The following is a 12503-nucleotide window of genomic DNA, read 5'->3' as shown; positions in this document are numbered from 1 at the left end:
CCTGCACGCAACAGCGTGCTGCGCGCGGCTGCGTGCTGCACGCGGCTGCGTGCTGCGTGCGGCTGTGCGCAGCGATGCGCTGCGTGCTGCGCGTCTGCTGCGTGCTGCGGCGCTGCGCGGCGCTGCGTGCTGCGCGCGGCTGTGCACGGCTGTGCTGCGGCGGCTGCACGCGCCGCGCTGGCGCTGGCGGCTGCAGCGGCTGCACGCGCGACTGCTGGCGGCTGCGGCTGCTGCACGCGGCCGCGGCTGTCTTGCACGCGCGGCTGCCGCACGCTGTCTGCGGCTGCCAGCGCTGTGCGCGCTGTGTGCTGCGACAGTTGCACGCTGGTGCGCGGCTGCGTGCTGCGTCTTGGCTGTGCACGGCCGAGCGGCGGCTTTGCTGCACGGCGTGGAGGAGATGCGGAGGAGTTCTGTTCTTTTGGAAGATTTGGGGAAGACGATTTGAACAACAAAGGAACAAAGTTTAAACTGAAATCAAATCTAAACGAAACAATCCTCAGTTGGGAAACATTGGAAGATCTTGTGACTCTTCCAACCCAACCAAAATTGTCTGAAGAGAGGGATTACAGGCTGAAGCTTGCGATTTCCCACGTCGGGTGTCACGTCCTTGCGGCGAGGCGTGGTTCTTCAATCCAAGCTATCTTCAGTCTGTTCTTCCTCTCCAACTCCAAAAGCTCATCAGCTCCTGGAGGGTGCAGAAATCCTCTTCTCCAAGCCCTAGTTTCCTTAGAGAAAATTCTGAACACCTAAACTCCTCTCTCAAGAGAGTATTTATAGGTTTTCTCTTAAGTCATGCCCAGGGGCATTTTCGTAATTTTTGCCACTTCGAATTTTTGCCCACTTCTGTTGATCCTCCTCTCTTCCTTGATCTTCTTAACCTGTTTCTGAATGTTCACTAGCCATAAAACGTTAAATATATTCCACTTGATTCAAAGAATCAAGTGGGTTTAGTGATTTCAAAAAACAATACATATGCATGAACTTAGCATGAATTCACAAGATAATTGTAATGAATTTAAACTTGAGAACTTGATTATTTGATGACATATTTTAGAGTCATCACAAAGCAAGACAGTTGGCTCTAGTCCAAAGGCCCACTAAGGAAGCTCCACTAAGCCCACTATGAGAGGCATGTTGGGCCAAAGAAAGGAGGGAAAGGGGAAGGTCCAGTCATGATTATTTATGAATATTTCAGGGGCTTAAATGATGATTGGAGGACAACCTTGGACGTGGATCCAAGCCAGAGAAGAAGATCCAGCCATTCAATCCACAAAACATCCAAGGGTGGAGACTTAAAGATAACACCTTTAATGCTAATTAAGGAAAGAAGCCTTGAACGTCCATGGGGTATTTCAAAGGTCTCAATGCTGATTGGAGGACCATAATGGACGTGGATCATGACCCTGAAAAGAAGATCTGGCCATCCATTGTATTAAAAATCCAATGGCTCTCCTTTGCTCTCTCTCCCTATATAAACCCCTTCACCCTATTGTAAAATTCATCTTGTGATTTAATCCAAAGTAATGTTTGGTGGCCTAAGTGCAATTGAGTCATAGATCCATTCACCTCAGTGAGTGCCAGGCTGAGCAGGAAGCATCCAGGGCTGAAGAAGCCGGTGGAAACGAGAAGTCCCTTGGACCTTAGCGGGTGTGACAAAGAGGTTACCTTCTTATTTCTCCTTTTTCATTATTTGGTGTTCTTCTTTTGTCTTTTGGTTAGTCTTGGATCAGCTAGCCAATATCCAGACTGTTCCAGTGCATCCAACCACGCTCTAAAATTCGTTCTAGAACTCATTCTAGAGTGATTTTAGTACAGTCCATTTTTTTCTCTCTCCTTCACCAAGGCACCTTCCCCATTTGGCATTCGGACTTAGCCAAATTTTGACTAAGTCCAGAGCGCCAAACTGTTTCATTTCCTATTTTGTTTTAGCTTTCAAATACTCGTAAAAAATACCAAAAAATTATTTTCTGCCTATTAATATTATTATAATATTATAATAATATTTTATTTTTCTTTGTTATATATTTTTATTTAATTAGTTATTCATCTTCATATGTAGTAAACCTACCTCTAAAATTATTAAAAAATACATAACTAAAGCACAAATTCCTAAGAAAAAAAAACCCTTGCTCCTTGTGGATCGACCCTTACTCTCCCTACGCTAGTAAGGTTATTATAAATTTTTGTTGTTTTAATTCGGATAAACCAACGACACTAATTTGAAGTTAGCTCATCACTAATTACGCCAAAATCTGAAATATCACCCCGTCGAGATCACTCCGATGCGAGGAAAGAGTTTCATGAAGCCGCCGCCATCAAGAATCGAGAGAGGCCTTCGTCGCGATTACTCCGGGGGTCTTGGGAGATTCAAGAAGCGTCGCCGACACGCCATCAACCGGGGAAATCTGCTCCGCCGAGGGAGCACACCCCAAATCCATCAAGAACTCCTCTTTCTTTGAGGGTTCTTGGTTGTTACAGTTCAAGAAAGCCATTTCTTGGTACCTTTTCCCACCTCCACCATCCATTCCCCTTCCCATCACGTTCTTGATCCCTCCTACCACGTTCTTGATCCATTTCCCCGCGTTCTTGATCCCTTCTTCCACGTCCTTGATCTCCTCCTCCCACGTTCTTGACCATTTCTTCCCCCCCCCTTCCCCACGTTCTTGATCATCTAACCCCATTTCTTGATCTTTTCCGCCGATTCTTGAACGACACCCATTCTCATCCTCCATTTTCTTAAAATTCTTGATCGCCCAACCGCTTCCCCTACCCTTTCATGATCGCCCTCTCCCCTTCCCCTACCCTTCTTGATCACCCAACCGCCTCTTCTTGCCTTTCTTGATCGCCCTCCCCCTACCCCTGCATTTCTTGATCGCCCGCCCTCCTTTCCCCTTCGTTTCTTGATTCCCAACCACCTCCTCTTGCCTTTCTTGATCGCCCACCCTCCTTTCCCCATCGTTTCTTGATTCCCAACCGCCTCCTCTTGCCTTTCTTGATCGCCCACCCTCCTTTTCCCCATCGTTTCTTGATTCCCAACCGCCTCCTCTTGCCTTTCTTGATCGTCCACCTTTCTTTCCTCTTGATTTCTTGAATTATTGATTTCTTGATTTCATGATTTCTTGATTTCTTGATCTCACCACATCTCCTTGATTCCCCTTCGTCCTCCCCTTCGCCCTCCCATCGCCCTCACCTTTCTTGATTTCTTGACTCCCACCCTCTACGCCATAACCGATTTCTTAGTTTTCTGCCCCACCCACACGACTATTCCCACGATACTTGGTTCACTGTCTTGCCCGCCCACACGGCTGCGCCGTGCGCCAGCCAAGCACGTGCCTTGTGCGCCCTCTACTCCGACTCTTGCTACACGCCACCCGTGGTCTCAGCTCTCTGCTGGTAGTTACGACCGCACCGTCCACACCCGGTTTCGTCCTCGTCAACGACACTCACCCGCACGATCCGACACTAAGCATCCGCTCGACGACTTGGACGCCTTGGACTAAGCGATACAAAGGTCAGTCTCGTCTCCCCTCCATAAACTCCAGTATTATTATCTTCGACAGTCTCGTCTTCCCCTATCGCGTCCGCTACCGCGATATTCTCGAACACCATCGGATAGAACTAGCCACCTTGTCGAGCATAGGGATTCTTGTGGTAGACGGACTGTCATCCGACTTGGACGCCGAATGCTCCAGGGCTGTTAGACGCCCCTCACTAAGTAGACGTCTAGTAGGTCCAGCGGGTCATTGGGAGTTTGATCTTAGGATCACTCCTCTCTCGTTGATCGGTACGGCCGACGTCGCTATCCATCAAGTCCTTATCTGCTCATTCGTATTTTCTCATCATTCGGCTTACATCCCATACATTCGCATCATAATCCTGTGACGCGAAACGCGCCGATCGATCCCGGCCATCGTCGTTTCACATCAGCCACTTATGGTGATAGCTCCGCGTACCCGCCCCACTACAGGGCTGCACCTGTTCCCGCACCGGATCCATACGAGGAGGCCCCAGCACCGCCCCGAGCACCATTGAGATACGCACCGAAATATGACCGCGCATCACGTAGGGATCACTACCCTGACGACGATCATCGGTACCGAAAACACCCCGATCATCATCCCCACCGGGAAGATGCTTACCCGCCGCGGCATCCCTCGCCACCGAGATGGCCTCATCATGATGACTACCAGGATGAATGACCATACTACCATCCGGCACCCCGTCATGATGCCTGCTACGAGGACCGACCGGACTATATCCATCCCCGAGGTGCACCACGTCGCCCTCCTGCCCGTCGTCCTGACGACGAACACGAGCGACGATGTGAGGCACATCGCGCAATGATACAAAAGAGCGTGCGAATGGAGGTGCCGATTTTTGAAGGGTCTAGGAACCCTAAAGATTATACCGATTGGGAATCGAACCTGGAAAGTTATTTCCAGTGGTACCGCATGGATGACGATCTGTGTGTCGCCTACGCCGAGGCCCGACTTGGAGGACAAGCGAAAATCTTTTGGAAGAACAAGAAGGGAGCTGCACGACAGCGAGGAGATCCCCCCTTCACTTGGGATGAGATGTCACGTAAGCTAAAGGATAAGTATATCCCAAAGCTTTACATGACACGTCTCATGTTGAAGTGGATGGATCTCAAACAAGGGAAGCGCAATGATGGCGCGTCACCACCGGACGTCATCGAGCCAGCAGCAGAGGAGCAGCAGGACTTCCCCGACTCAGCACCCGAGGAGCCGGCACTACCCAGCTCGCCACCGAGACGAGTCCAGCCACCACGACGAGCCGCCGCAGCAACACGGGATCCCGCATTCCATTACTCGGCATGACGCGGACGCCGACCACCGGAGCACACCGTTACAGTCAGTTACTTTATCTTATAGTTTTCCCTTTATTCAGATATCGTAGAAGCGGGGAAGGGCCCATAGGAGGAACCCTTTTCACCCCTTTTTTTCATATTGGGCCTGACAAGCCCGTTTCCTATTTTCCTGCTTATTTTCTCTCCCTTTTATTTTGTGTTATTGGACTTAAGGAAGGGCCATCTTCACCCATATATAAGGGGAAGAGGTGGGCGCTTCCCTTACCTTGACCTAAATTTTTGAAGAATTGCATTTTGAGAAAGAAGGGTCAGGTCGTGGAGAAGAATAGAAGAAAGAAGAAGAAGAGGAGAAAGAAGAAGAAGAAGAGAGGAAGAAGAGAAAGGAAAGGAAGGAGGAAGGAGCTGCCGCCGCCGCCGGCCGCCGCCGCCTGCGCCAGCTGCCACGCGCGCCGCCCCGCTGGCCGGCCGCGCTGCGCCGACTGCGCACCCGCCGCCGCGCCGTCGCGCCCGCTGGCGTGCCGCCGCGCGCCGCGCTGCGCCGCGCGTCGCCGCGCCAGCGCGCCGATCGCGCACCCGACGCCGCCCGCGCCGCCAGCGCCGGCCGCGCCGCGCCGCTGCGGCGCCGCCACATCGCGCGCCACTGCTGCCGCCCGCTGCGCGCACTGCCGCGCGCCGCGCCGCTGCGCGCCGACTGCTGGATGCACCCTGTTGCCCTCCTGCTTGTCGCCATGATGACGAGCATGATCGACGGAGAGAGGCGCATCATGCCATGATCCAAAAGAGTGTCAGGATAGAGGTGCCTATCTTCGAAGGGTCACGGAACCCAAAGGACTACTCAGACTGGGAGTCGGACCTGGAAATTTACTTCCAATGGTACGACATGGACGATGACCTATGCGTGGCATATGCCGAGGCTCATCTAGGAGGCCAAGCCAAAATCTTTTGGAAGAATGAAAAAGAGGCCGCCCGACGACGAGGAGATCCTCCCTTCTTATGGGATGAGATGTCACGAAAGTTGAAGGATAAATGTATCCCTAAACTTTATATGACTCGTCTCATGTTAAAATGGATGGACCTCAAACAAGGGAAATGCAAGGTCTCCGAATACATGGAGGAGTTTGAGGAGTATCGAATGCGATGCAAATTTGTGGAAAGCCCACAAATTCAGATCGTATTCTTCGTCCATGGGCTTCGCCCTGACCTAGGAGCTCGAGTATTGGAGCAGAACCCCCCGACCGTTGACCTCGCCTATAGCCTCGTTGAGAGCAACGAGCTCAGTCCTGATGACATCGTGCCGGCTACTATCGCAGCACCCAGACCTACTCAGTCGACGGCGACGTCCACGACGACTCGCACCACCGCAGCTTGGAGCAGGAGTAGCACCACGGCTCCCCGTTCCACGGCCCCTCCAGCGACACCAGCCCTGGCGCCAACGCCGCCCACGCCCTGAGCGATATTGACCGCTAGGGCCCCGAATGCCCCACGTGAGCCCATCCAGTGGTTTAAGTGCAAGGGCTTTGGGCATCGACGGACGGACTGCCCCACTCTTATGGTTATGGACATACACGGGCAGCCAGTAGAGGAACAGCCCGAGGATGACCTCGAGGTGGACGAGTACCCGGCCAAATGTCATGATGGCGAGGATGTGGATGACCCACTTGGGTACATCCAAATCACACCGATCATATCCCATCGCCACCATGGATACCATTGGGGTTAGGAGCACCACCGAGGGTGCCCAGACAGCTCCTGCACAGGCTAGTGCCGCCTTGGCTTCTCGACCCATCGATGTCGCTCAACGCACGTCCATCTTCTACACGTACGTCAAGATTGGTGGGCGTACGTACAAGCTGATGGTGGACAGCGATAGCTGCATCAACGGTATCTCCGAGGATACAGCTACATGGCTCGGACTTACCGTGCTCCCTCATCCCACTCCGTACAATGTGTCGTGGATCGACGCATCGACAATCCCAATAAAGATGCAATGCTACGTGCCTCTGAAAATGAGCACGTATGACGAGAAGGTGTTATGCCACATATCACCAATGAAGATTAGTAGTATCATACTTGGTCGGCTTGGTTGTACGATCATGACGTACAATTTTCCAGAAGAGCAAACACATGCTCTTTCATTTACGGTGGACGACGACTGATATGGTATCCCTCGGTACGACTACCCTCATTACCCACGCAGTCGTCAACGGCGCCGCCACGCACTACACCTTCCGCCATTATCACTAATGGCTTCATCTTTCGGCGTGAGTTAGAGCAAGACAGGGAACTCACTCCCATATGCTACGCCGTGACTTTAATGGACAGAGCCGCTGAGTCAGAGCACGAGACTCCACCCCCGGAGATCACCCAACTCCTCGAGGAGTATGCGGATGTATTCCCCGCCGAGCTACCAAGTGAGCTCCCACCGTTACGCCATATTCAGCACGCCATCGACTTGGTCCCGGGAGCAACCCTCCCCAACCTTCCACACTACCGGATGGATCCGATCAAGTACGAAGAACTATACAGTCAAGTGAAGGATCTTCTAGCTAAAGGCTTAATTTGGGAAAGCCTTAGCCTGTGTGCCGTACCGGCCTTACTCGCTCCAAAGAAGGATGGCACTTGGAGAATGTGCTGCGACTCGCGAGCCATCAACAAGATCATGGTGAAATACCATTTTCCAAAACCTTGAGTCCAAGACTTATTCGACGAAATGGTAGGCGCGTCTATCTTCTCCAAGATAGACTTACGGAGTGGCTACCATCTGCTAAATCCAAAATGATAGTAATATATATGTGCAATTTCAGCTAATTTATCTACTTCTTTATCTTTATCTGGATATATTATCAACATTTATGTTAAGTTGTGAAACATCATGAAACAAAATCACCTTTTTCTAATTTGGAGTTAATTATTATCATTTGTGGGACTAACCCCACTTAACTCAATGAGTTAAGTGGAATGAATCTCACTCTCTTCTTAGTTTATGTGGAAGATGCAGGAATTAGGTGAAACTTTCATGAATAAAGGGGATAATTAAATGAAGAGGAAGCTATTTGGACCAGAGGAGCAGGCTCAGCCACAACCCTAGGCCAAGAAAGAAGGCCCAAAGCAAGACAGTTGGCTCTAGTCTAAAGGCCCACTAAGGAAGCTCCACTAAGCCCACTATGAGAGGCATGTTGGACCAAAGAAAGAAGGGCAAGGGGAAGGTCCAGTAATGTAAAATTCATCTTGTGATTCAATCCAAAGTAATGTTTGGTGGCCTAAGTGCAATTGAGTCATAGATCCATTCACCTCAGTGAGTGCCAGGCTGAGCAGGAAGCATCCAGGGCTGAAGAAGCTGGTGGAAAGCAGAAGAAGAAGTCCCTTGGACCTTAGCGGGTGTGACAAAGAGGTTACCTTCTTATTTATCCTTTTTCATTATTTTCTGTTCGTCTTTTGTCTTTTAGTTAGTCTTGGATCAGCTAGCCAATATCCAGACGGTTCCAGTGCATCCAACCACGCTCTAAAATTCGTTCTAGAACTCATTCTAGAGTGATTTTAGTATAGTCCATTTTTCTCTCTCCTCCACCAAGGCACCTTCCCCATTTGGCATCCGGACTTAGCCAAATTTTGACTAAGTCCAGAGCGCCAAACTGTTTCATTTCCTATTTTGTTTTAGCTTTCAAATACTCGTAAAAAATACCAAAAAATTATTTTCTGCCTATTAATATTATTATAATATTATAATAATATTTTATTTTTCTTTGTTATATATTTTTATTTAATTAGTTATTCATCTTCATATGTAGTAAACCTACCTCTAAAATTATTAAAAAATACATAACTAAAGCACAAATTCCTAAGAAAAAAAAACCCTTGCTCCTTGTGGATCGACCCTTACTCTCCCTACGCTAGTAAGGTTATTATAAATTTTTGTTGTTTTAATTCGGATAAACCAACGACACTAATTAGTGAAGTTAGCTCATCACTAATTACCCCAAAATCTGAATTATCACCATCAAGTCAGGAAAAGGCCTGGGGATGAATGGAAGACGACATTCAAAATAAAAGATGGTCTCTTCGAATGGAACGTTATGCCGTTCGGGTTATCAAACGCGCCTAGTACCTTCCAGCGATTGATGAACGAGGTACTTCGACCTTATATCGGCAGGTTTGTCGTCGTATACTTCGACAACATTCTAGTGTACAACAAGACAAGGGAGGAGCATGCCCAACATCTACGACATGTGTGCACCTCTCTACGCCGGGAGAAGCTGTACGCACATCCGAAGAAGTGTACCTTCTTCACATCCGAGGTCTCCTTCCTCGGATTCATCTTATCCACACACGGAGTAGCCATTGACCCGGCCAAGATCGATGCCATTACTTCATGGCCCAAGCTCAAGAGTATCCACGATGTCCGTAGCTTTATAGGACTCATGACCTTCTATCGAAGGTTTATTCCAGGGTTTAGTGGAGTTACGGCCCCCATCACTGACATACTAAAGGGAGACAAATTCGCATGGACTCCCTCCGCTGACCAGGCTTTCGAGCTTCTTAAGAGGCTCATGACCGAGGCTCCGGTCCTCAAGCTACCAGATTTCAATAAAGTATTTGAGGTTGCGTGTGATGCTTCCGGAGTCGGGATCGGAGGAGTCCTTAGCCAAGAGGAGCATCCGATCGAGTACTTCAGTGAAAAATTGAATGATACTCGATGGCGGTACGACAACTATGATCATGAATTCTACGCACTCATACAGTCCCTCCGCCATTGGCGCCACTACTTACTCCCCAAGGAGTTCGTTTTATACTCGGATCACGGTGCCCTCCGTCACCTTCACGACCAAAAGAAGGTTAGAGACCGCCATGCTCGATGGATTGCCTATCTCTAGGACTACACCTTCGTTATCCGACACAAGAAAGGGAAGGATAACGTCGTCGCCGACGCCTTGAGCCGGCGACCTCTAGTCCTTAACATGGTGAAGACCCAAGTCCTTGGGTTCGAGAGGCTTCGCAACGACTATGCCGAGTGTCCAGATTTCTCCAAAGTCTATTCCTCCCTCACGGACACGACCATCCCAAGGTCGAAGGATTACTTCCTTGACGACGGCTACCTCTTCCACGGCAAGAGATTATGCATCCCTCGGACCTCAATCCGAGACTTCCTCATCTACGAGATGCATGCTGGTGGACTTAGTGGCCACTTTGGCGTTAACAAGACAATCAACGCGCTGGAGCAGAAGTTTTACTGGCCATCCTTGAAGAGGGACGTCGGAAGATTTATTTCACGTTGCCTTACATGTTCTCGCGTGAAGCTCACCAAGCAGAACACAGGGCTATGTACTCCCTTACCGGTCCCGGAGAGACCATGGGCGGATGTTAGCCTTGATTTTGTTCGGGATTACCCAAAACCGTGCGCCACCACGACTCAATTATGGTAGTGGTAGACCGATTCTCCAAGATGGCACACTTCATCCCGTGCTCGAAAACCTCCGACGCCTCCCAGATAGCTCGACTCTTCTTTGACCATGTCGTCAAGTTACATGGAGTGCCCAAGACAATCGTCTCGGATCGAGACGTAAAATTTACCAGTTATTTCTGGAAGACGTTGTGGGTCCTCATGGGCATGCAACTCAAATTTTCTTCGGCATACCATCCCTAGACGGATGGCCAGACCGAGGTGGTTAACCGCAGCCTATGCAGTCTATTGAGATCTATCGTCGGTGATAACGTAGCTGCATGGGATCAAGTGCTTCCTCGAGTGGAATTCGCCTTCAACTACTCGGTAAATTGTACCATTGGCAAGGCCCCGTTCGAGATCATCTATGGTCAACTACCGTGTAGACCCCTTGACCTCATGCCATTAGATGAAAAACATAAAATCTCAGATAATGCATTAGAATTTGCTGAACATATTAAGAGCATGCATGACATCATCCATTCCCGCATTGCATCAATGAATGAGCACTATAAGGCGTCTGCGGATAAGGGTCGTAGGTCAATGTCATTCTCTGAAGGAGAATTATTCCTGGTCATATTGAGGCCTGAGAGATTCACTCCAGGGGTTGCTACGAAGCTCCATGCTCGTAGTGCCGGGCCTTTCCCGATAGCCCAGAAGATCAACCACAACGACTACATTGTGAGCATCCCGCCAACTCGGGGGATTAGTTTGACGTTCAATGTCAGTGATCTAGCCCGATACCTTCCTTCGCCACCCATCACTTAGCCTCACAGCCATTCGAGCCTTAGTAGTAAAGAAAGTGAGAGTCAATCAGCCCCTCCTCCGTTTCCCGCCCTTGTACGGCAAGACGAGATAGAAACGATACTGCAGAAGGTAATTCACGGTGAGGGGGAGCGAGTAGATCGCACTTTCTTGGTCCACTGGCAGGGATGGCTGTCATCCGACGGCACATGGATCTCCGAGGACGACCTTCGCCGACTCTCACCCGACCTCATCCAGCCACTCGAGGACATCATTGAGTTTCACTCGCCGGAGTCGAGTTCCTGACGTAGGACAACTAAGGAAAAGGTGACTGAGGGGATGGATGGGTTGACGAAAGGTATGGGTAATAGGCGGATTATAGGTAGGGATAAAACAGTCCACAAAAATTCACGCTCGAATTTGGATTTAAAAACCGATGAAAATTTGGTGGTGCAGCTCCGACCCTTTTCAAGGGCGGGAGTACTGTCTTCCCCCACCGCGACGATTCCTAAGCACCGAAATCAATACCCGAATTCACGTCGCAAGGGAATACTCGAGAAGAGGAGAGAAGAGATAGAATCTCAGACCAAATTTAAATCTGACGGCGGTGGAAACTTCTCGGGAAAACACTGAATGAGGAACACTTCGACACTAAAGAGTCCAGGCTACCTCGGCACCGTAGTGCGTGAAGAGGTTGCGGGCAATTCTGATCATGACGAAGCTAGGCTAATCCGGGCATTGAGCGGCCCACTGGACGAGGACGAGGCTGGACATTCCAGGCGTTGAACGGCCCTGGTTGAGTGCGGTTGTCGTGGGCGCAACGTCAAACGTGGGCGAACACCCGCGCGCACGAAGGGTGCGCGGAGCGCCGGCGCGCCCGCGACTTGAAGCGTCGACGACGTTCGGATAGGGGCAGCCGCAATGCGGCCTTGGGCGGCCCTGGCGGACGCTGCCAAGGCGGCGTGGGCGGCACGTGGGCGGCGCGCGGGCGGCGCACGGGCAGCCTGGGTGGCCCCTTGGTGGGCTACCTGGGCAGCCTTGGGCGAGAGAGAGAGGGTGAGAGGGAGAAAAAGAGCGAGAGAGAAAGAGAGAGAATGGAGAGGAGACAAGAGGCCGACGTCACGAGGCGACGACGGCGACGGCGGCGACGGCGGCGACGGCAGCAGCGGCGGCGGCAGCGGCAGCGGCAGCGGCAGCGGCGGCGGCAGCGGCGACGGCGACGACGAAGGCTAGGGTTAAGAGGGCAGGGGAGGCTGGGCAGTCCTCCAAGAAGAGTTAACAAAACTCAATTCTTGAAATAATGACTGCCTGATGTTTCTTGAAAACAATGGCCTATATATAGGCCTTGGAGGAAAGAGAAAATGACGAGAAAATAAAGACGTGCGGCGTGTCACGCCAAAGGGCAGTTGTGGATCTGCTTCTGGCGTCGTGTCATGACGCGCGTAGGGACGTGCGTTGGTGGAGACGTGCTTGTCGACGGTTGTGGCATGTTGA

This window comes from Wolffia australiana, chromosome 17, assembly GCF_029677425.1.
Source record: "Wolffia australiana isolate 7733 chromosome 17, ASM2967742v1".
Taxonomy (NCBI): Eukaryota; Viridiplantae; Streptophyta; class Magnoliopsida; order Alismatales; family Araceae; genus Wolffia; species Wolffia australiana.
This window is presented reverse-complemented; position numbering follows the sequence as displayed.